The sequence below is a fragment of the Octopus bimaculoides genome, chromosome 16 (assembly GCF_046866305.1).
Source record: "Octopus bimaculoides isolate indiv1 chromosome 16, ASM4686630v1, whole genome shotgun sequence".
NCBI lineage: Eukaryota > Metazoa > Mollusca > Cephalopoda > Octopoda > Octopodidae > Octopus > Octopus bimaculoides.
This window is the reverse complement of record NC_142943.1, coordinates 1348448-1374452: the sequence shown is the minus strand read 5'-3', so window position 1 is coordinate 1374452 and position 26005 is coordinate 1348448. Positions and strand designations below refer to the sequence as shown.

The 26005-nt window shown below is 35.5% G+C and overlaps 1 long non-coding RNA gene across 1 annotated transcript in view; it reads left to right on the top strand.

Moving 5' to 3' along the window:
- Window positions 1-25651, top strand: part of LOC149132252 (uncharacterized) — a 37440-nt gene extending 11789 nt beyond the window's left edge. Inside the window, exons 2-3 of the long non-coding RNA XR_016244535.1 lie at window positions 23889-24699; window positions 25396-25651. This is a non-coding gene — a long non-coding RNA (uncharacterized LOC149132252). The remainder of the gene's footprint in view (window positions 1-23888; window positions 24700-25395) is intronic.
- The last annotated feature ends 354 nt before the right edge of the window (window positions 25652-26005 follow it).

Here is a 26005-nt window from a genome sequence, read left to right as displayed (position 1 = left end):
TTTAAAGCAAGTTCTTTACTCTTTCTTCTCCTTATTTCAACCATATATGGATACGCATTAGACTTCTTTCAGTTTCCATCTATCAAATCCACATACAAGGCTTAAGGGTAACCCAGGGCTATAACAGCAGACACTTGTCCAAGGTGCCATACAGTTAGACTGAAACTGGAACCTTGTGGTCATGAAATGAACTTCTTAACCACACAGCCATAATTGCAGTTATCAACAGTATGAATGAGTAAATAAAATCTTCTCTTACTGGGGGAAGATGTCCAGCTTGAGACAAACCTTTATATTGTGGTGTCCTAATACTTTCTAGCCAAGAATTACTGAGCAACCTTCAACACAATTCATATTATTGCATAAGAATTATAAAAATAATGTAAAAATAAAAGAATGATGCATTTTTTCAATGCCCTTTCATATTTCGTTTGTGCGCTTATGCTTTTCTTTATCACTTCTATTTTGTGTGGGTTCAAAGAATTGTCCACTGGAATAGGAAATGGTTCACTGGGGAGAAAAAGGATTTCTGGCTACCAAGGTATGCTGTATACACTGGGAAATATTTATTTCACATATTGGGCCTGTTTAGTCAAGTTCAACTAGCGGCTTTGTTGTATACAATTAAGAAAAATACTGGTTATTACTGGCAATTCTGAGGCCAAAGAACGCCCAATAAATGAGATAAAAAGAATTGTATGGACTTTCAGCATTTCCTGATAGTGGTTTTGAATGGAAGTAAGGGTAGAAATCAGCAGGAAGCTTCTAATGAAGAATAATAGAAGCATAAATTAATACATGAAACATAGATATTCAAGGATAAAGGATATAATGTTATACAAGTTGGAACTGAAAGTCTAATTTAATCATTTGAGTATGGAGATATCACATGATCTTCAAATGTTAGAATTAATCTCTGTAGAATTCTGAAGATGAAATATTCTTCATATCAACAAATATTCCCATTTGCATATTCAACTCTCAATAAGTTGTATGAGGTGGTATCAAATAGTTACAGGACTCGTTATGCTTAATAAAAAATAACATATTTACCGGAGTTTTAACATCATCTCCTTCGAAATAGTCATCTCACACAGCAATCCACTGGTCTCAGCGTTCTTGTCACTTCAGGATTCAGCCTGGAAGTCATTTTCCATGAGTTGAGGATCTTCTTTGATTTGCTCTGGATCACAACAAGTTTTAAAACAGCAGCCTTTTAGCTGCATTTTCATCTCAGAGAAGAGGTGGAATATATACATTTCGTTTTGGGATTTGGTTTGCATGATTCTTTATGTGAGTTCGTGTGTTGAGGTATATTCTGTGGTGTCTGGGGAGACTCATTCTCTTTCTGTGCATTATAATTTAACACACTCACTGGTAAAATTTCTGCTTATTCCTTATTTTTATTTTCCAAAACTTTTCGTTGCATTTTGCAACGAAAATTACAAGATATGCTGTGCTTGAGAAGACCCATCAAATCAAGTGAAATCATAGTCATGGCTGATGTTGGTGTCACGTAATTGGTACCCGTGCCAGTGGCATGAAAATAGCACCTTTCGAGTGTTGGGCCTCACAGAGGCAATGACTGAGATCTTTGGCATTATGTTGTGCTTGAGAAGAAGACCCATCAAGCCAAGCAAAATTGCAGTTGTGGCAGATACTGGTGTCACGCAAATGGCACCCATGCTGGTGGCACTTTAAAGCATCCCTTTCACTCTCAGAGTGGTTGGTGTTAGGAAGGGCATCCAGCTATAGAAACCCTGCCAAAACAGACTGGTGTCTGGTGCAGCCTTCCAGCTCGCCAGCCCTGGTCAAACTGTCCAACCCATGCCAGCAAGGACAATGGACGTTGAATGATGATGATGATTACTGGCACTCCATTGGTTACAACCACATGTATTCCAAATTGATCCAATCAATGAAACAGCTGCTCATGGAATTCACGTGCAAGGGACTGAGCAGTCCACAGCTTCACATCCTCTTCACCAAATTCTCAGAGAGATTCAGCATGACAATGAGTGTGATGGGGCCAGCCCTTTGAATTGCAGGCACAACTCATTTTTGCCAGCTGAATGAACTGGACCAATATGAAAGGAAGTGTCTTGCTCAAGGACTCAACTCACTACCATTAACTGAGAACTCACAACCTGAAGAGTGGGAGCCAAATGCCCTAACAATTTTTTCTATATATCATTATACATATATAATGATATATATGCGTGTGTGTGTGTGTGTTGCTGTTCTTTAGTGTGAGGTTAGCTTTAATGAGAAGACCAATAAAGAAAGTTTGCCAGCCATGACTATTCCATCTAATTTCTAGTCAATATCTCTTAAACTACCTTTTCTAATGTTTCCCAATTTTAAAATAATTCAATGTAATTTGATATACTGTTTCCCCTTTCATTCTCATGACACATCCAGTCCATGCCTACTTGCCCTGTTTATTTCCAGGCATTTCAAATCTTCTGCAACCAATACACATGTTTCTTCACTATGCAACATTGCATTCCATACACAAGCATCTCTCGTCTGTAAAAGGAAACGAAATACTACAAAAGTAATAATGAACCACAAAACCTTTCTTTTCAGAATATCCACTTATTGGTTTAACTCTCATAGCACACTCGTAGAGATGCCTAACACTTTGTGTCTTACTCACACACGCACACATATATGTATATGTATGTACATACATACATATATGTATATACTTATGTATATATATATTTACATATATATATATATATATATATATATATATACTTACATATGTACACACAAACACACACACACACACACACACACACACACATATATATATATATATATATATATATATACTTATATATGTATATCTCTGTGTGTATTAGAGCACTTTACAACAGTAGAATAAACGAGTTTGGTCTTCACACATAATGTTTATAGGAAATGGATGTTGCGTAGTAGCATTAATTATACATTGGGAAATATTATTCAATTATCTTCTTTACAAGTGAATGAGTTCTTGGTTTGTTAATGCACTTTAAGCACTCTCACCCTTTAGCTCTTTCACACATGTCTCTGCTTTAAACAAAATGGTTGCCGTGAAAGTGGGGTATGTCGTAATTAATATACAACGATTCTAATTGGAAAGTGTAAATAATTAAATGAATCATGAATACATAATACATCGGTTGGTACATTTGAGTTCTGAGATTAAAAATGGCTAATGGTAATTTTGTCACTACGTAAACACATAAGTGTTTGTGTGTAATGTGTGTGTGTGTGTGTGTGTATGTGCATGTGTGTGTGCGTGTATGTGTGTGTATGTGCAAGCGTACATGTGTGTGTGTGAGAGAGAGAGAGGAGCAGAAAGAACACATATATACATACATATGCATGCACATGTGTGTACATGGTTATAACAATAGTTATATGCTCATCAGCCCATCTGTCTATCTCTGCATCTCCCTCTCACTTGCTCTTCCTATCTCTCTCTCTCTCTCTCTCTCTCTCTCGCTTTCTCTTCCACTCTCTCCCCTCTTTCTCTTGCTCTATCTCCTCCTCTTTCCCTTCGCTTTCACTCTTTCTGTATCACCCTCATCATCTTCGTCATCATCATCTTCGTCATCATCATCTTCGTCATCCTTGATCTAAATTCCACTTTTCCATGCTTGCATGGGTTGGATGAAATTTGCAGAGACAGGTTTGTCATGGCCAGATGCTCTTTCTGTCTCCAACCTTCACCTGTTTCCAGGCATGTTTTTATGGTGGAAACAGGCATCGCTCCGATTATGGCAACTTGCATTTAAAACATTACATGATGTTGAAAACAAGGACATTCACACACACACACACACACACACACACACACACATTTGTGTGTGTGTGTGTGTGTGTGCATGCATGCCTGTGTGCCTATCAGAATAAATGTAGATGCCATCAGTTTTCTGAAGAACTTCTCTTGTGGGACTCTTACAACATGGATATTCAATAAGACACGGCCAAAAATACCAATTGCTGTTTGATTCTCTTAATATAAGATCATTGGATATGAACTGGTTGTTGATTGGTCAGCTTTGATACATCCTAATTAAAGGTGTAACCTCTTCATTTAATTGCTGCAATTATTCAAATACATCTTCCAGCGAATGAACCGAGGTTTCTTGTTATTACTTACCTTCAGTTCTTGGTTCCATTGTCATAATCTTTCAGCTCCACAATAATTTAGGGAGTAGACATCTTATTGGTGCTGGTTTACCTTCAAATAAACTTAGTTCAGCCAAATCTGCAAATATTGCTCTGTACCTTCGATGTATTTTGAAAGAACAACAGAAGTTGATGGCTTTTATATTGGAGAAAGAAAGAGAGGGTGGGAAAGAAGAGTGATGGAAAAAGAGTGAGGAAAAAGGAGACAGAGAGGTTATGAGTATTAATGAGATGTGATAAACAGAGAGATTGAGATAGAGACAAAGAGAGAGAGAGAGTGTGTGAGAGAGAGAAAGAGAGAGACTATAAGCATGAGTGTAAAAGGGGTAACTAGAATGATAGATGTGAGAGGATTGTGGGGCAGGAAGAAGAGGATGATGTTTGAATTGTTTTATAGTTAATGTCACTGTGCCATAATCACACAAGGTGTCACTGGAGGAGTTATATCCTCATTTATTGTCAACCTGGCCCTACTGACTCCTATTCCAGTCAATTAAGCATCCCTATTTACCTCCCTTATTTCCACACCAGATGGCAGCAGTTTACTTGTTGCTTTTTCCCATGTTTCACAGGAAGGTAGAAGATGGCTTCTTCACCTAAAGTTATTCTTACTTCACCTGCTGCCAACTTCAACAGGTGTAATACCTTTGAAGCAGCAGGTCTTTGACTGAAGACAACTCAGAACAGGAAACTGGTTAATCTTCAAACACAGGATGTCATCGATCTATTGATTACTGATAACATTTGCTTCATATTGGTTATTGATCTTTTAATGACTGACAGAACTATGCCAATAGCCTGGAGAGTAGCAAGTAGGTGGAAGCTAACATTAGCCAGTTTCTTTTCCAAAGGAATCCAATCTCTTGCTTATCAATGAAATGGCCCTTTGATAGTTGTGCTGCAGTCACTACAAGATAAAGACTTCAGTCAATCAGAAGAGAACCTTAGGACAAAACAGGCACCCCCACACAACTTTTACTCCATGTTTGATGAATAATATTGTCACATCACAATATGGATATTGGCATATCTTGTATGAATGGAGGCAACTTGATAGGCTGCCTCCAATATATTTAATTATCTACTTCTGTTCAGTATTTCAGCATGGGTGAATCTCCCTGAGTTTGCTTAACTCTAATGACAAACAGAGGCTGATTTGATAGCAAAATGACTGAGAACAAACTGAAGCAAAAACACTTGCCATAACACATTAAAATAATACCCCAATTCTGAATTGGTTGAACAGAAATCTAATATTATTAAACACCCATCTCAAAAATAAATAAATAAATGGAATAAAAAGTGCAGCTGAATATTTTAAACTTTTAATTAAAAAAAAATTAAAACATAAATTAAAATAAAATACTTTGTTTCTTCTATCTTGAAATGTCATCAAATATTTTCATGTTTCTCAGATGGTCTTCAGCTATTTTTTTTGCTTTTTTATTTGCTGCTGAAGTATCTTGCCTTCAAAAGTATAACTCACATCAGCTTTTAAAAACATCGTTGATGAAATGCGGATGGTTTTTGAAGTCCTAAATGCATTTTAAATTTAAATAGCTGAACAGGGGGGAAAAAATTTTAATTCTGAGGGGAAATAAAGTGATGGGAATAAAATTAAAGGAAAGAAAAGGAAAAAACCAACAAAAAAACACAGCAATGTTTATGAATGATTTGAAATTATAACCAAGTGATGATAAAAAAAAAAAAGAAACTAGAAAAGAACGAGTGAAAGCATTATACTAGGTTACCAGTTGTTTGTAAACTTCATGAAATGGTCACCAAGAATTTTTTTTTACTGCCCTCCCCCCTCTCTCTCTCACTGTTTCTTTCTCTCTCTCCTCTTCACTCATTCTTTATTTTCTCTTTCTATCTTTTCACTCTTGTTCTTAATTTCTCTCTTCCCTCTTCTAATTCTCATCTTCCCTTCCTCCTTCTCCCCCCTCTCTCTCTCTCTCTTCCATCTTCTCTTCTTTTCATTGTCCTTCACTCTTTCCTCTCCCTCCTTCCCTCATTTTTCTTTTGCCTTCTTTATCTCTGTCTCTCTCTCCGTCTCCCTCCCTCTCTTTCTTTTGCTCTTTTCTACCTTTCCAGCTTTCTTTACTCTTCATCCTTTTCATCAAATTCTTCCTATCTCTCCCTTCCCCCCATTTTCTCCTCTCTTTCCACTTCCTCTCCTCCCCATTCTCACTTCTTATTCTCTCACCTACCCCCTCTCAACAAACTCTCTCTCTCTCCCCCCCTTCTAGTTCTTCTCTCTCATCCTCCTCCCCTCCATTTCTCTCTCTCTCTCTCCACATTTTTCTCTTCTCCCTTCGCTTTGTCTCCCTTCTGCTCTCTAACTCCCTTTCTCTCTCTCTATCTCACTACTTCTTTACCTTGTCTCTCTCTACATTGTTGTCTCACTCTCTCTTTGTCTCCCTCGCTCTCTCCCTTTCTCTCACTCCCTCTTACTACATCTCCCAAATTCCTTCTCCCCTCATTTGGCTTGCACACTCCCTTTCTGCTTCACTACCCCCCCCCCACTTCTCCATCTTTGCCCTATCTAAAGTTCTCTCTCTCTCTCTCTCTCTCCTTACTCTCCACAACCAACTAACGAGCTCCATCAGCAATACTAATTATTAGCTGCAACACACAGTCTTCTTCCATTTCTCTTTCTCATCATTTTACTCTCTGTTCTCCTCACAAACTCATTAATCTATCATATGACATTGAATCACATCACAACAGGTACAGGAAATATTTCCCCTGACAGATGGGGAGTGGTGGGAGAAATATAAGAGCAAAGGGTGGAGACATCGAATGATGAGGTTTTTTGTTTTAGTTCTGTTTGTATAGTTTTGATGTCAATATTTTCCCAAAGTAAAGTGGGTGAGCTGGCAGAAACGTTAGCATGTCAGGCAAAATGCTTTGCAGCATTTCGTCTGCTGTTATGTTCTGAGTTCAAATTCCAGCAAGATCGACTTTTCCTGTCATCCTTTCAGGGTTGATAAATTAAGTACCAGTTAAAGATATTTTTTAATCCACATCATTAACTGGTTGTTATATTATTATTGTTATTTCTGTTCAGAACAGACTTGTTTTTTAAAAAGAAATCTACAAGTCCGTCTATGAGTGCTTGTGAATTGCCAATTGTTTCTACAAGTGATGGTATGTGTGAATCTAGTTCGAGTGAAAGTGATTCAGAAAATGATTAGAACAATAATATTTTTTATTATAAATGATCTTGACATCCCTTTTACTTTATGTAAAATATTCTTTCCATTCCACTGTTGTTTTATTGCCATTTATTTACGAGTACTATGAATTTTATAAGTAAAATATTTTTCTGGGAACAAATTATGATTTATAGCATTACTACAATGGGAAATTATTGCTCTGCTTTATGAGTTTTCACTTTACGATTGGTCTCCAGGAACAAATTAACTTGTATATCAAGACATTACTGTATTTGTTTTGAATTATTTTCCTTCACCCAAGGGTCACGCAAAATTTATTAATCAACTTGATAGAAGACAATTGCCAAAGTTCTGTCAGAAAAGGATTGAACCTAAAGTCAGAAGCTTATATAGTGAAATACTGGATCTCAGCGATACCGGTAAATGTTCCATGTCAGCAAAATGTCCCAGAGTAATCAACCTGAATTATTTCTATATTTTTTTGCTACATTACAAAACCATTATTATCATTCCCAATTTTATAAATCATCACACCAAGAAGAATTTGCCACTTATATACATATATATATACATATATATATATATATATATATATATATATATATATATATATATATATACATATGTATATATATATATATATATATATGCATGTATGTATTCTATGCAGTCTATTTAAAAATCTCCATTAAGCATCATTATTCAGCATACACGGCGATTTATATTTTATATAGCTATTATTATTAGCTACTCTACATTGTACACCATTAAGCTGAGTATTCACAGAGCTTAGAAATATCTATTCTACATGGTCTGGCCATTATTATCATTTACCTCTGTCATATACATACATACATACATACATATACATACATACATACATATACATACATACATACATACATACACATACATACATACATATACATACATACATACATACATACATATACATACATACATACATATACATACATACATACATACATATATATGTATGCACATAGATTCATGTCACTGTTGCTGCGAGTCACCCATTGCTGTAGAACGTATTGTAAACGGCCTTTATTATTAGCCCTTTCCTAGTCATACATCAACTATTCTACTTAGTTGCTCCACATATCAATATATATTCTATAAGATCATTGTTATCAGCCCTCGCCCATCATATATCAATGATGCAACTATTCAACCAGCCTGGCAATAACTATATTCTATATGGTCATTCTTACAAGCTGCCATTATACAACACCGTTCCAATTTATTTAACCAATATATATTCTAAGTGGCGTTTGTCAATTATCTTCGCCAATATATATTCTAAGTGACCATTCATACAAAATTCTGTCTTGACATGTCTGCAAGAAATCTAACCAGAAATATTGGAAACAAGATCACCAGAACGATGTCAACATTGTAAACACACATCAGAAAAAGCCATGGCATCGCCTCTGGTATTAACAAAAAATTTTGACTTTCACAGAATACTGAACTTGAATTTTTTTAATAAAAATTTGAATAGAAATATTTTCCAACAACGAAGCTACACATGGCCTCCAACAAGATCTTAACACGATACAAACATCTGCGCTACTGACTTTCAATGTTCCAATTATTATTTTTAGTTCATTATTAGAAATAAAACAAAAGTTACTGTTTTATTATTTACTGACAATTTCAAACGATTTTGTTAGAAACAGTGATTTTTTTTTTATTCATTATTGTTTACATACAATTTTTTACAAAATTCTTTTAACTTCAAAAATTCAGATGTTAGTTCAAAGTTCCACACAGCCAACAGCAACATTGTAAATATATATAAAAATGTTAATTTGTAGTTGAAATAATGAAACAGAATCAATAAACCAGCTGCCATGCTTCTAATAATAAAACAAAATTGTACAGACATTGTGATTATGGAAATTCGGTAGAATCCAAACAGCTTATAAATGCAAACCAAAGTCACATACAAATTAACAAAAAATTATTTAAGGTAATCTTTAAAGTTGTTTATGGCTGAAGTAGACATTTTATTATGTCAGGCATCAAAGGTTTTGTCACAGAAAACAAATTTAAGTTGTTTTTTGTTGTTTTTTGTTGATTTCAGAAGTGTATTTAGCATGTTTCTGTCATGTCCAGATTTTGCAAAATGAAGTAATAATTATTTGTGCTTACATAATGATCAAGCTTAGTCTTGCTTTATTGCATGTGAAAGGGGAGCATATCACATGACATATCCTAATTACTGCATCAGATCATGTCTACTCATTCAGTGGCCATCAACTAGACGTGTTTATGTATATCAAACAGCAATTTTACAATGTCTGTCAGTAATATACATAATATTATAATAATGAAGCAATAACATCAACGAAGAAACTTGCTTCTTTGGTTGTAAGAAAACTGAACGTCACCCTTCACAGTCCTTTTGATTCAGTGTGACCTCTCAAATCAGTAAGATTTTGTCTGATTGAAATATTGCTTTCCCAACAGTAATGGCTTCACTATGCGGAGCAGGTTGGCCTCAAATTACCTCCTCCAAGACATATCCTTCTCAGTCGTCTTTAGTCCTCTCATCATGTCCCACCTTCTATTCTCATGCTAATGCCTCCATCAAGCCCTTACTTCCTGGGGGTAGGGATTAAAATTCTATCCCTGCACATGTCTATACTAAATGTCTTGGAGAGCCTATAAAAACCATGGACACTGCTCTCTCTCCTCCAATCTTAGAAGGGGGGGGGGGATGACAAAAATAACTGGTTTCAGAAAAATAATAAATAAACAAAAGATCGACTTTTCAAAATGCAAATTAAAAATTTAAATCAACGTCACATGAAGTAAACTTATGAGTGATTTCTCCAACAACGATATCAGACAATTCTTTTGAAGATTCAGTTAGTGATATTGAAACAGAGAAAGATAATCCATATGTCCTACTTGCAGATAATTTCCCAAATCTGCCAAACCAAATGGAGTTAATTGACATGGTGCATGAGTTGTAATTAGCAAATGAATAGCCAGAGTTGTTTGATTCCAGAAATCAACAATTGTATCTCCTTCAGCCAATCACCACACTTTCCTGTTTGCTATTGTCATGTGAAGGTTTTTAAAATCATTTTACAAAGTAAAATTGTTTGTTCTTTCTGTGACATTTGTGGTTTAATGGAAGAGGTTAGCTGCAGCTATGATGTCAGTGAGATGATACTGTTTAGGTGATTTAGTAAAGTCAGTCATCAAGCCATCTTACAGCACAATGCCAATGAGAAAGCTTCACTGACTATGGTGGATGTTCTTAACATTGTTCAAGCATCTGCTGTAATAACATTTGTTGTCTGCACGTTTATATATATTTGTATAAATGCATGTGTGTGTTTGTGTGTGTGTGTGCATGTGTGTGTATATATATATATATATATATATATATATATATATATATATTGTCCTGCTAAATTATTCTATGCTTATTGCATCCATATTTCTTCTATCTCTCATAACAGTGGTAGAAATAATGAATAGACCATTAGTTCATTTCCTTTTCGTCGGTGATATCATTTATACGTGTACCAAAATAACTAGACTGTAGACAGAAAACTCCACAAACTTCTTTCACATTCCTTGTAGAAAGTCATTAACAGGATTAACTTTTAATTTATGCGTGAATCACTGTTATTTCTGACAGTGCAGACTTAACAGTGGTTTAATAAAATCATAGTTGGAAAAGACTTCAAAAATTAAATATAAAATTTTCTTTTCAGTTTTAATTTCAATAAAAAATGAAAACAATTTATACAAAACCTCCTTCATACTTAATTCTCTTTGGAACCAATCCTTCAAAGAATTGTCAATAGAAAGTTAGATAATCTTACTACACAAGCCTCTATCAGATATATGAAATGTATGTTATAGTATCACATTTATTAAATACCAATTTAAGCTCTATTTTGTTAAATGCCACTATTTTGACAACACGGGTATACTAATAGCAATATAAACACGACACAGAAAATATACAGTCTTATGAAATAAAAGCTGAAGAATAAAACGAAAAAAAAAAGTGTTGTCTTTGGTTGTAGAAAATCTAGAAGTGATAAGGAAATTTAGTTTCCAGATCGGAATTCAGAATTAACGATTTTGTAGGAAACAGTAATTGCCATTTCAGCAATAGAAAAAATTGAAATAGGCTGCCTGGTGTTATATTTATTTAAATGTCACTCGATCATTTAGTGTTATATATATTTAAATGTCATTTGTCATTGAGGAAGAGAATTATAAGTCATAATCATTAATATTAATTAGATTGCCAAAATATACAGCTTTCTTTTTATAAGTGTATTAATGGACTTTATGATTGTTAGGTGTTAAATATACGAAGTAAGTACAAACGTATCAAATGAACAAAATCTTGCATGGCTTTTGTGAACTATGGAATTGTAACTTTTGTATGAAATGCGGGCTTTTACCTCGTAATGTAATGTTCAATAAAACACGGGGCAATGACATTTTAATGGTTGATAAAATATGACGATATTTCAATATTAATGACATGAAACAAATGGAAATATTATTTCCTAATTGTGTGTTTTTCTGAACAAACATAATATTGATGGAAAGTTATATAACATGGCAAGATAAAGTGACACTAAAAAATAGATTATAGTTTTAGCTTATGATTGACTGTTGTATCAATGTAATTGTGTGTGTGTGTGTGTGTGTGTGCGCGTGTGTGTCCTGATACATTAATGTAGCTAACAGAAAAAACACTCCAGAATAAAATCAAGCTATAAACTGAAATATAAGTGTGTAGATGCATGAATTTATGTAAGTACATATATTTATATATATATACATAGTGTGTGTGTGTATATATATATGTGTGTGTGTGTGTATATATATATATATATATATACAGCACAGAATTTTGTCAGTGAACAGGTCGCGGTCTCAAAGCGACGAAAATATTTTGACAAATTAAATTTAAAAGTTGAAGTGAATCTAACGGATTTTGTGTGTTATTTTAAATGGCTTATAAACACCTTCCATGCTGCAATTGTTTATATATATATATATATATATATATATATATATATATGTATATATATATAGTTATCTAAGAATCCACAAGTCAGAAAATGCAGGCACTCATATATTTCTCAATTTCATAGATACATTAACATTTATTGTATTCAGTATTGTAGATCTATTTCAACCAGTTTTACCAATCGGTCTCACACATGAGAATTCGAAGAAAACTGAATCCAGGTACTCGTCAGAAGGGCTAATATGATATCTATGGTGACAGCTCTGTGCTACAGGAGAGAAATGTTACGTCTGCTTTGTGGGTATTGCGAAAAACTGGAACGAAAGAAATTGGGGAGAATGTTCAGAAAGAAAGTACATCTGCAGTTGTGTGATTTTTCAGTTTCCTACCATTGCAGTTGGAGAATTCAGCATTAGGTTTATTACACACACACAAACACACGCATATACATGTACATGTCGAAGCATGATTTTAAGATTGGTCGCCTACAGAACCCAATGACGATAGAGTTTAGCCAAGACAGCTATGTAGTAAAAGAAGAAGAACAACAACAAATGGCCCTTTTCATCTGCAGCACCTACCAGTCAGCATCCCTCCCCTGGCATAGATAGAATAGAAAATAATTTTCTATGAGAACGCTATCACATTACTTTCCAGATGACTTTTTACTGAAAGCACATATTAACTGGATTATAATGACAATATCAATTAGAATTTCTAAGCAATTTTTTTCATGTCAGCTCACTTGTACATGTGTAAAATGTGTGTGTGTGTGTGTAGTTTTTTGAAAATTGATCCATGATATTAAAATTCAATTTCAGTAAACCTTATATTCGACAGCATTGAATTGTATCAATAAAAACAATCCAACATTATGTGCTATGGTATAAATATAGCTTAGTCCTTTCTACTCTAGGCACAAGGCAGGAAATTTTGGGGGAGGGGGCCAGTCGATTAGATCGACACCAGTATGCAACTGGTACTTAATTTATCAACCCCAAAAAATTGAAAGGCAAAGTTGACCTCGACAGAATTTGAACTCAGAACATAGTGATAGATGAAATACTGCTAAGCATTTCGCCCGGCGTGCTACCGATTCTGGCAGCTTGCCATCGTATGCAAATAGCTTAATATATGATTTCAGGTGATCTTTTCATATGTTCCCCATATAATTTCATATTTACTTAATAATATATATCTTGCAGGCTACTGACTCAATCTATTGTATGTACGAGCAACTTTCTTTGATATATTACAAAAAATATGCATTTGAACTTTATATCAAAATTTTTAATCATTTAGCTTTATTTTATTTAAAAAATGAAAATATAATTTGCTTGTGTTAAACAATTTTTTTCAATTTCTTTGAAGTGAGTTTACTTGAGGCTAAAATTGTGAAATGGTGAATCTTGCCAATGCATTGCATGTTGGGTATTAATTGAAGAACTATCTTGGGATATTTTATTTTTTGAATGTAAAACAATATTCAGCTCCATATTTAGCCACAAAAAAAAAGAGAAAAAGAAAACAGAACCCCTTTTTTCTCTGAATAGGTCTCATGAAATCTTACAATCTGACAAACTTACAATGTCTTTAAGAATATGAATTCTTTTTGTTTTTTTTTCAATTTGAGGTTGACTAAGAAAAATTGTTATTTTTCAGTCCCCTAAAAGAAAAATTCACCAATGGCTGTAAAACAAACTGGGAATCTACTGTAGAATCAAAGTAGTCTTGAAATATTGCATTGTGGTGGTGTTGCCACATATTACTAGCTAAAAAATTGGCAAGTTGTTAAATAAAAATATCATATCCTGAAAATATGATTTCTTAGATGTTGTTGAAGAGGTCATGATAGGCTCTGAATAAACCACACGAGCATATGGGTGGGTGGTCAAACACATGGCTATGAACTCACCTGAAGTTTTTGTTTGATGAACGAATTTGTAAATTTTACAATTGCGGAAATGTAATCATGGATGCCAGTCTCATTTCTATGCTTGATTTTTATCCACTTTCACTAGAAATCTTTTACCTCCAACTCTAATAACAATGCCTTAAAAAACGACAACCGTGAGGTCACAAATGATAAAATCAAAGTAACTAAAAAAGCATGAAATTTATAAAAACAATTTTAACGATTCGTATGATAAAATCAACACTTACACTCTTCCGAGTAAAGCTACAAAAAGAAGAAAAAAAAGAAAAGAAAGAAAAGAAAAGCAATAAAAACAACTGACTCAATGTTACACATGATAAATATCAGTGTTGGCTTGATGTGCCATGAAATGCAAAATGTTTTGTCGCCAAACGTCTGAATCCACATTAAATTCAGAGAGATGGTCCCTAATCAAATCAAACTTGCCTGTAAAGCTAAGTGTTAAAATAATAGTGTTAAAAACTAAATTTGTGAGGTGAAAAACGAAAGCTTAAGTGTAAAGTGAGGTGTGAAAGTACACTAGTGCCTAATGCTGTTTATCTTAAACATGTGAAACAGGAATTGAGATAAATATGGCACAAATTAGAATAACTGGCACCAGTAGAAAAGCTGCAGATACAAAATTGAGGAATGAAATAACACATCATGTCAAAAGAATAACAAAAACCAGGTTTATTTGAATATGATAAATGAATGTAGAGGCTAAGAAATGGTATTCCTTAAAAGCTTGGTGAGGAAGGTTTTGGTGTAGTTTACTTAGAATACTTGTTTTAAAAGAATATGCCGCACACACACACACACATACATATAATATGTGTATTGGAAAGATAAAGAGGTTCCACACAAGTAAATTCATATTAAAAAATCCAACAGTGATGTTCTTTATTATGGGTAAAAGCAGGAAAATGTTCATATTTTTACCAAAATACATTACTGGAGTCCAAAAGTTTATAGAAAAATGCATGTTACAATTTCAGTACTTTTTCTAGTTTTCTTGTATATATTTGAAGAAAGAGTTTCCAAATTTTCCTAGTGATTTTTGCTATATCGTAATCTCTAGGCAGCCAATAACTAAATCAACAAAGGAGGAGCTGCTTTCGTCCCCATCACAGTCCTAAATTTTTATAAAACGAGAGAGGGGGGGGGGAGAAAACAATAAAGAGAAGATGAGAAAGGCAAATGACAAGAGAATGATTGCTGCATTTCCATCATTAACCCCTTTTAATTGTTGTTTCTCATCCTTTAGTTTTGGTTAAATCACTCCATTCACTCCTTGGTTTATCTTTTGGTTTGTACATGTACATTGATATTGTAATCTGGAATATCTTCACAGGTTTCTTGTCCTCAATTCGTGATGTGTACCACAACGTTTGCATCCAAACTAAAACGTAATCTGAAGACCAACAACAATTGTGAAGACTGAACCTTATTCCTCTCGAATTGGAAGAGGATTTGAGTACTTGAGAAAGAAGTGTCCACTATTAGTGTACTCAATGCTTAAGATGTAATTGGTCAGCACATGGAGAAAGAAATAGAAGAGTTGGTACAAAGATCACAACCAATGTTTGAAGTATCTGTGTAAAGACTTTGAAGAAGGCAGCAAGAACGTCGAACTGTTAATTCAAGACGTTGGATACAACATTGACCTTTAATTTTGTTTAATAATCTATTTCAACTGTGTTTTCCTCAAACTTTATAATCAGATGTAATTAATTGACCCGACTTTTTAAAACATTTTAATTAAATTTTAATTAAGAATTCTGGAGCATAAAATTTGCTTTAATTAAATGTGCCACTTTCGTCAGCTTTCCACTGGTGCCATTGTAACCTGTATCAGCTTAACCTGCGCCAGTATTACTGTGTACCAGCAATCTTTATCAGACTCTGGCATAAAACGTGTCTCTGACCCTTTTAAGAAGCTTTTGTACCACAAAAACAATATAATATGGATTGTATACAATTCTATGATAGAAACCACAGGAAAGCAATAAAATTGTTTTGTTTTACAATAAAAGAAGATATTCATTAGCAGCTATTAACTAGCGAATAGTATTAAACCTCATCACTACCAAACTATGTTTATCATGAAAACAAAATATATTCAAATTCCTGAATAATTCATCATCATCATCATTGTTTAACGTCCGTTTTCCACGCTGGCATGGGTTGGACAGTTTGATTGAGATCTGGAGAGCCAGCGGCTGCACCAGGCTCCAATCTGATCTGGCAATGTTTCTACAGCTGGATGCCCTTCCTCTTGCCAACCACTCTGGTTCTAAGCACTTAACTATATTAAGTAATATCTATGATATGGTTCTGTTGGTGGTGTTTCTGAAGCCCAGGTCAGTCTTGATTCAATGGTCATGTGATCAAAGACATTCTGGCCTTGCCAATCTGTTTGATTTATTAAATCAAATATGTTGTTGCTGAATAACATCTCATTAAGGCATTCAATTCTCTCTGACGGTTCTCTAATTCTTTCCTTTTTGACACAGCAAACCCTTTTTGAGACCTTCATAAAAATGGAGCATAAATATGTTGCAAAGTTTTCTGTCCAGTATCTGGTATGTAAACAAGCCAGCCGTCTAAATGTAGACTTCCTGTTTGTCAGATTCATGATAAATGCTGTTTAAAATACTTTGAAAAATTCCTGTTTCCATAAACAGTGAGCAAATTCAAAAGAAACTTACAAATTTTATCAGCAGAGGTTACAAGAACGAAGAATGTTTCTCTTGTAAAGTGGGGAAGGATATCAGACACTTTCATGATGCTTTCAATTAAACACATTCATTATCAAATATTTTGTTCTTTCTTTAAAGACTCAAAAATAATGATGGTTCATTATAATAATTACAATATATCAGGAACAGAGGTAATTATTTTATAGTTTATATTTTGATGAATATGATGATATCTATGTATCAGCAATATTGATTATTTATAAATTTAATCTTCACATGAAACTGTTCAGTTACTCTTTCTGAGAATTGTAGTATCACGTTCTAGCCATACATATTGGTTCCAAATTTTGGCACAAAGACAGCAATTCTGGGAGAGAGGATAGGTCAGTTATATCAATCCCAGTACATAACTGGTACTTACTTTATCGATCCTGAAAAGATGAAATGTAAAGTCAACCTCAGTGGAATTTCAACCCAGATCTTAAAAGACAACTGAAATACCACTAGGTATTTAGCCCAGCATGCAAATGATTCTGCCAGCGTGACAGCCTATTCTTGCCATATACACTGATAGCAGTAATTTCATGGGGGACATGTCTACTAGTTTTGCTGAACATTTAAAATATTAACGCAGCCATGAAAAAGCACAGCATTAATATAATAATCTGAGCTCCTCGTTAAACAATAATTAGCTGGGGCAAGTCAATTAGTTCCTGTTGAAACCCTTTCCAACAACATACCATTCTAACTAACCCCCCCCCCCCCCCCAATCAGCCTGTGTCTACTTAATACATTCTCCCTCCACTCAACATTCCACTCACTTTATTCAATCCCCAATCCACTTCACAATACACACCTCTCACATCTTCACCATCTCTCTCTCTCTCCCCTCTCCTCTTTCTCCCCTCTCTCCTCCTCTTCTCAAATGAAATAGCCATGCATCTCCTCCACTGCAAGACACCTATTCCTGTCCCTTTATTTGGACCCTAACTCTACCCTTCGTGAGGCATGAAGCCATTGCTCTCCACTTTTGTTGTGGGCTGCTTTTATTCCACAGCTTACTTGGTGCAGCATTCAGCAAAGTATTTCACTGCTTGAACAGTGTCCAGCCATTAACACCAAAGCCGAAGTGGACAGTAGAGCTTGGTGTGGTCTTCTGACTTGCAAAATGCTCCAACCCATGCCGGCATAGAAATCAGACATTCAATGATGATGCTGATGGGGATGATGAGTTCAATTGATCATCCTGAATATGGTGAACCACAAGACATATTCAATTCTCGTGAATAATTCTCACCCTTGGTGTTCAGGTTTAAGAATATGGAAAAAGTGCACATTAGACATGAATAGAGAAATCTTGTACGGAATGTAAGAATTGTGAAATCGCCAGTCCCACCTAATATCTCTAAACTTTCTAATATAAAGCAGAGCCATTCTTCTCATTAAGACTCAAGATAAGAAGCTTAATTAAATTTAAATTATTATATTCTGTGGCATCCTTCTTGTTTTGGTATTTAAAGCATTGTAATTATCGGGTTAATTAATGCTGTATAACATTTTAATGAATCTTGCTTAGTGTGATTGGGTACAATCAGAATGAATTTGTAAAATTAAAGACTCATTATTTTCCTCATCACAAAAGGCCCTCATTGGTTCTTATACGCTTACGATTCCTCCTCCCACCGCTATTACAAGGGGAACCTTTATAGTTGAAGGGACAAACTTATCACTGCTGTAGTGACTGTCTCGTAGTTTTACTCTGCAATGGTAAAAGTCAGTTAAGAATTCAGATGTCATGGGAAAACATGACTTATGTTTTAAACCATTGGTTCTCAACGACCCTTTTCCCCTTTGGACTCTTCTGGTCCCTATTTTACTCAGGTGGAGCCCCATAACCATTCAGTCTTTAAAATATCGTTTTTTTTTTAGAATTATAACCAAATTTATTGCCCAAATTTTAACAATAAAATTTCATATGGAATCAGGTTGAAGACCAATGTTTTAGAGGAAACAATTAGTTATTTTTCCCTATCAGAGAAAACATTTGTACCACAAACATCATATTTTATTATTAAAGCAGTTTAAAGTAGTGAATCAGCAGAATTGGAAGGATGCTAAACAAAATGCTTCTTAGCATTTACCTTCATCTTTATGTTCTGAGTTCAAATTCTGCTGAGGCTGACTTTGTTTTTTATTCTTTTGAGCTCAAGAAAGTAAGTACCAGTGGGACCCTGGGGACTGATGTAATCAATTTACCCCTCCCCCAAAACTTCTGGTCTTGTTCTTTTAATGGAAAGGATTATTAAGACAGTTAACGGGGCTGAGCTATCAGAGTCGTTAGCGTGCTTGACGAAATGCTTAGTGGTGCTTCACCCTTCGCTACATTCTGAGTTGAAATTCTGCCGAGGTCAGCTTTGCCTTTCATCCTTTTGGGGTCAACAAATTAAGTACCAGTGAAATTCTGGGGTCAATGTAATCAACTAGTCCCTTCCTCCCACCACAAAAAAACTTTAGGCCTTGTGCCTATAACAGAAAGACAGTTTATTGAGAACAACCTTATCTAATATAATTCGATTAAGACTGCAGAGCATGAATCAAAGAAGAATTGGCTGCTATTTCTGACTCTATAAAGAACCTCCACCATTAGCTTCATAGAATGAAATTATTTTGAATAAAGAGATTTGATGAATGAGAGGTTAATATTAAGACTGTCTGGTGTCTGTTTTTTTTTTCTTTTACTTTTCTTTATTGTCAACTTATGTCAGCAGCAATGTTCTTGGGAAAAGAATGATTATTGCAACTTTCTGTTTGTATCTTAAAATTTTTCTTAAGTATTTATTTCTGTAACTTTTGAGTTAGTAAGCTATTGGTAAAGTGCAACTATTGATATATAAACTTATCTATCTATCTATCTATCTATCTATCTATCTATCTATCTATCTATTTATCTATCTATCTCTCTATCTATCTCTCTATCTATCTATCTATATATATATATATATATATATATATATATATATATATATATATATATATATATATATCTGTCTATCTATCTATCTATCTATCTATCTGTTCTCTGTGGATCGTTCTATCTAGTTTTCTATATTTATCTTTTGGTAAAATGGCATCTTTCTCTGTTGGTTTTTTAAGTTTGTTCAGGAGTCTTTTAGATCTGATTAAGCAATTTTCCTTCACTGTTTCTGACATGAAATGACTTTTTCTAATCGCATAAGGTTTGTATCTGATGTCTTTGTGGACAACATTTCAGATTGTTCCTTCTGACACATGGTGTTCTGTCAGCCTGACTCCTTCAGGCTTCTGGAATTACCAAAGCCCGAGGGAGTCTGGCTCCTAATAGGGGCCTGCAAAACTTGAAGTAGCAGGAAACTGAATGAAGCTGTTTTAAATAATAGTTATACATGCTTGTGTGTGTATAAGTGTATGTATGCATTTATAGACATACACACACACATAATGTATATATGGGTGAAGTGTAGAGTGGTTTGTTTCCCTTTATGCTTCCAAATAACTGAGCCAATCAATAAATAGAGATCAATAAAATAATTGCCAGACTGAAATAAATACTAGGTGAGTGGGGAGGATGGTGGTGGTGTTATGACTGACTAAACACCTTGAAGGTATTGCCTAAGCATGGCCACACACCAATGACTGAAACCAATAAAAGAATAGCGCCTTGTCAAAGAGAAATACGAAAATTAGAGAGAAGAATTTTGTATTGTTTATTTGTGTTTCTGCTGCCATTAAAATCTCGATATTCAATCGTTTATTGCAACTATCTATTTTATTGTCACAATCTTTTCAAGCTGTATTTTGAAAATTCTTGTCTGACCATCAAATTAATTCCTAAAGATTTGATTTGTTTCAAGTAATTAGATACAATTCAATTTTCAACTGACTAAAAGAATTTTCATTTCAGTGTTGAACACACACACAAATATATATGCGTATATATATGTATATATATGTGTGTGTGTGTGTGTGTGTATTTATATGTATGTATATATATATATATATAATACTCTCAAGTTGTGGGACTACAGCAAAGGAAAGGTAAGTACATAATTACTCTTAAATTTTGGCAGAGTGGTTAGAATGTTGGATAAAATATTTTACAATATTTGTTCCAACTTTCTGTGCTTTCTGTTCAAATCATGCCAAAGACAAATTTACCTTTCATCCATTTGTGGATTGAGTAAATTTCAAAAGCCTTTAATTGGTTGCCTTGCAGTAGGCCATGGTGAGTTCTCACCATGGCCTATTTGGCAGACTTAATTTGTCACCTGTTTTAACACATTCACCTGGTATTTTGAGTGGCTTTAGCAAAGTCCACTCTACTGCAAGGATTTAAGCCAGGTTTCCAGATTGAAGCTACCTTCCTCCATCTTGTCCACCTGATGATTGTGATATATATATCATTATAATCATCCACTTTTCCATACTTTCATGGACGTAAAGACAGTGACTATATGTATATATATATATATATATATAGTACAGTGACTATGTATATATATATATAGTTATGGTAGCAGCATCATAGTCAACTGCTACAAAGGTAAAGGGGACGCTTTAGATACAAATAATTACAGAGGCATCAAGCTGTTAGATCAGGTTATGAAAGTTACAGAGAGGGTCATAGCCCAACTAATTAGGGAGCGAATCAATTTAGATGAGATGCAGTTTGGGTTCGTGCCAGGTAAAAGCACTACTGATGCCTTATTTCTAGTGAGACAGTTGCAAGAGAAATACCTAGCCAAGGATAAACCTCTGTACCTGGCTTTCGTTGACATGGAGAAAGCCTTTGACAGGGTCCCCCGATCCCTTATCTGGTGGTCAATGAGGAAACTTGGGATAGAAGAATGGCTAGTGAGAGCTGTGCGAGCCATGTACAGAGATGCTGCCAGTAAGGTGAGGGTTGGAAATGAGTACAGCAATGAATTCCGGGTAGAGGTAGGGGTCCACCAAGGTTCCGTCCTCAGCCCCCTATTATTTACCATAGTCCTCCAGGCAATCACAGAGGAGTTCAAGACAGGTTGCCCCTGGGAGCTCCTCTATGCTGATGACCTTGCCCTAATTGCGGAGTCACTATCAGAACTAGAGGAGAAGTTTCAGGTGTGGAAGCAAGGTCTAGAATTGAAGGGCCTTAGAGTCAACCTAGCTAAAACCAAAATCCTAATAAGTAGGAAGGTAGATAAAACACAAACCCCTTCAGGTAGATGGCCCTGCTCAGTATGTAGAAAAGGAGTAGGTAGTAACTCTATAAGATGTACCCGGTGCAAGCTATGGACACATAAGAGGTGCAGCAACATCAAAGGCAGGTTAACTAGCAAGTTAGTTTTTGTTTGTGGCAGATGTTCAGGTGCAATAAAGACTGCAAACAAACAGGAAACAACTTCTATCTCATTCCAGGGTGAAAAACTAGAGGTAGTCGATAGCTTCCGCTATCTGGGTGACCAAGTTAGTAGTGGGGGTGGGTGCGCTGAAAGTGTAGCTGCTAGAATAAGAATAGCCTGGGCAAAGTTTAGAGAGCTCTTACCCCTGCTGGCGACAAAGGGACTCTCACTCAGAGTAAAAGGCAGACTGTATGACGCATGCGTACGAACAACCATGCTACATGGCAGTGAAACATGGGCTGTAACTGCTGAGGACATACGTAAGCTCGCAAGGAATGAAGCCAGTATGCTCCGTTGGATGTGTAATGTCAATGTGAATACCCGTCAGAGTGTAAGTATCTTGAGAGAAAAGCTGAACATTAGAAGCATCAGTTGTGGCGTGCAAGAGAGACGATTGCGCTGGTATGGACATGTGGTGAGAATGGAGGAGGATAGCTGCGTGAAAAAGTGCCACACCCTAACAGTTGAGGGAACCCGTGGAAGAGGTAGGCCCAGGAAGACCTGGGCTGAGGTGGTGAGGCAAGACCTTCGTACATTGGGCCTCACCGAGGCGATGACTACGGACCGAGACCTTTGGAAATGGGCTGTGCGTGAGAAGACCCGGCAAGCCAAGTAAGATCGTTGCCAGTGCCCCTGGACTGGTTCTTGTGCGGGTGGCACATGAGATGCACCATTTTGAGCGTGGCCGTTGCCAGTACCGCCTGACTGGCTCCTGTAGGTTTTTCGAGCGAGATCGTTGCCAGTGCCCCTGGACTGGCTTGTGCGGGTGGCACATAAAAGACACCATTTCGAGCGTGGCCGTTTTCGTGCGGGTGACACGTAAAAGCACCCACTACACTCTCTGAGTGGTTGGCGTTAGGAAGGGCATCCAGCTGTAGAAACTCTGCCAAATCAGACTGGAGCCTGGTGTTGCCATCCGGTTTCACCAGTCCTCAGTCAAATCGTCCAACCCATGCTAGCATGGAAAGCGGACGTTAAACGATGATGATGATGATGATGATGATATATATATATATATGTTTGTATGTATGTATGTATGCATGTATATGTATGTACATATATATATATATATATATATACATATATATATATATATATATATATATATATATATATTTATATATAGGTATATATGTACATGTATGTATTCATGTGTATGTGTGTTTTCTTTCTATTTGACAATTTTCTTTCTCTGGTTGTGGACATTAACTTAACTCCTCCCTTGTGTGGTTTGGGGAACAAGTTTCTTACTCAGACACGACAGAATCTAAGAACTTTTTTTTTTTTATTTATGTATTTATGGGTTTCAGCCAAGTGGCTGCGGTCATGCTGGTGCACCAGTCTAATGTTTTAAGTTGATTTGTTTATAAGCATTAAGAAGAATGGCTGGAAGAAACATAAAAACGCAAGTCTGCTGGATACTAAACCACAATTTGTTTCTTTCAACAGGCCATGAAGCCTCTGTGATCTAGAATTATCTTGTGTTGAGAAGAAGAAGAAGAAGAAGGAGGAGGAGGAGGAGGAGGAGGACCCTGTGATTGCTATTGGATTGTTAATAGTTGTCAGTCTTTCAGCCCAATATGAACAACATCCTTTAGGCAGAGCTCTGTGATTTAGAAGTTGATTTCCCAATTATGATTGAAACAAATGAAAGAATATATGTTTGTGTGTGTGTGTATGTGCAACATAATTCTTGCATATCATTGAATATGAACAAGCACCCAGTACATTCTATAAAATGGTTGGCATTGGGAAAGGCATCCAGCCATAGAAACTATGCTGAAGCTGAAATTGTAGCTCAATGTGGCCTTGCAGCTAGCTGGACCTTGTCAAATCCTTCAACCCATACCAGCATGAAAGAAACAAAATATAACCATGTGTGTATGTGTGTATCTTCTTAGCTTGATATGAAATGACAGTCGTAAATAAGCATCACTGTCATACACGTGGTAGCATTTGTTTCCAGTCCCCTCCTCTTCACATAAAACTGTGGATGAAAGCATTCCTTTTGTGACCAACCTGACGTTTTGTACACCAGAGCATATCCTGTCCAAAGTGTCCCAATTATTTCAATCATTTCAAGAATGACTTGGCTGCTATTTTTAGCATGTCCTCTGATATCATAGCGGCTTGCTCCAGGTTTTTCTCATAGGGTCAGTTTTAAACTGGGCAGTACAAAACGCTACCTTCTCTGTTTAGTCTGTGCTTCATCCTGGTTCTGCCTCGATCCTCCTGACACACAATCAACAAAATTCTAAAGGTAATCACCTTTTGGCCTGTTTTTCAGACAAAACCACTGTATTCATTTTCTTTTTCATAATGGATGGTGTGTTTCAAAAAATTTCGACTACTATTTCTAGCTGGTCAACTGACCACATCACAATTCACTTGTCAACTTCTATAAGCTACCTGTAGCTATGATACACACACACACATATATACCATCCCATGGCTATAAGTCAGATCAGTGACTCTGTCAGGAGTTTAGTATTACACTGCTTATGGCATATAAAATATTGATCTCTCAGTTTGGTTTGGTTTGGATCAGTTGTTTAGCTAATAAGTCAAATAGTTTTTCAGGTGAATTGTTGATTCAATTTATCTACAAATGATTTGAAACAAGATCAATAAAACACAGATCTATGCGGAGAATATGTGTGTTGATTCAATCAACTATATCCTATTCTTTAGAAAACATGCCAACTTAAAAGAATTCCTACTTGTAGGAGAGAATTCAACTTTAGATCAAATTAGATAATGAAATTTCTTGTCTATTTCGGTTTAACTTGCTCCTCCGTCTTCAAAACCATTCATTTTTCTAGTCTCCTCTGCTCTGTTTGGTAAGTGAAATGCTTTACTGCTTTATTCTCATCACAACAATTCACTTGATATCAAAACTTAATACTTAAGTATCTCACTGCCTTCCTCTTGAACATTGAAACTATTTCATTTTCAGACCAGGAAGGGCATCCAGCTGTAGAAACATTGCCAGATCAGATTGGAGCCTGGTGCAGCCTCCTGGCTCTCCAGTCCTCAGTCAAACCGTCCAACCCATGCCAGCATGGAAAAGCGGACATTAAATGACAACAACGATGATCATCAACAAAATAAAATGAAAAGCACCCCGACCCCCAAAATAAATATTTTTTATAATTTTGGAGGGATTTCTGGTTATACTGTAATTATACTGAGACATTAAATTAAAAAAGATCATTTTTGCAATTGCCTTTGTTATTAACTTCATACTGACACAGTCCCACACTCATCAGTAGTAGAATTCCATAATTAGGCTTTGCTTTCCAAATTTATAATTTTCTCATTGCCATTATTGACATCATCATTGTCTACATTGTTTCATTGCTGTTGTCATCAACATCATCATCAACATCATCGTCAACTCAAAGTTAGGAAAGTGACATCATTTTCTGCAAGTAGAAGACAGGGGAATGGCCAGAACTAATGCCACAACTGAGAATCAGACTTAGTTCTCTTGAAGGTCACCATAAATCTACAACATTCACTTCTTTGGGAACATAGAATAAACTAAGACCTACAAAGTCTTAGAG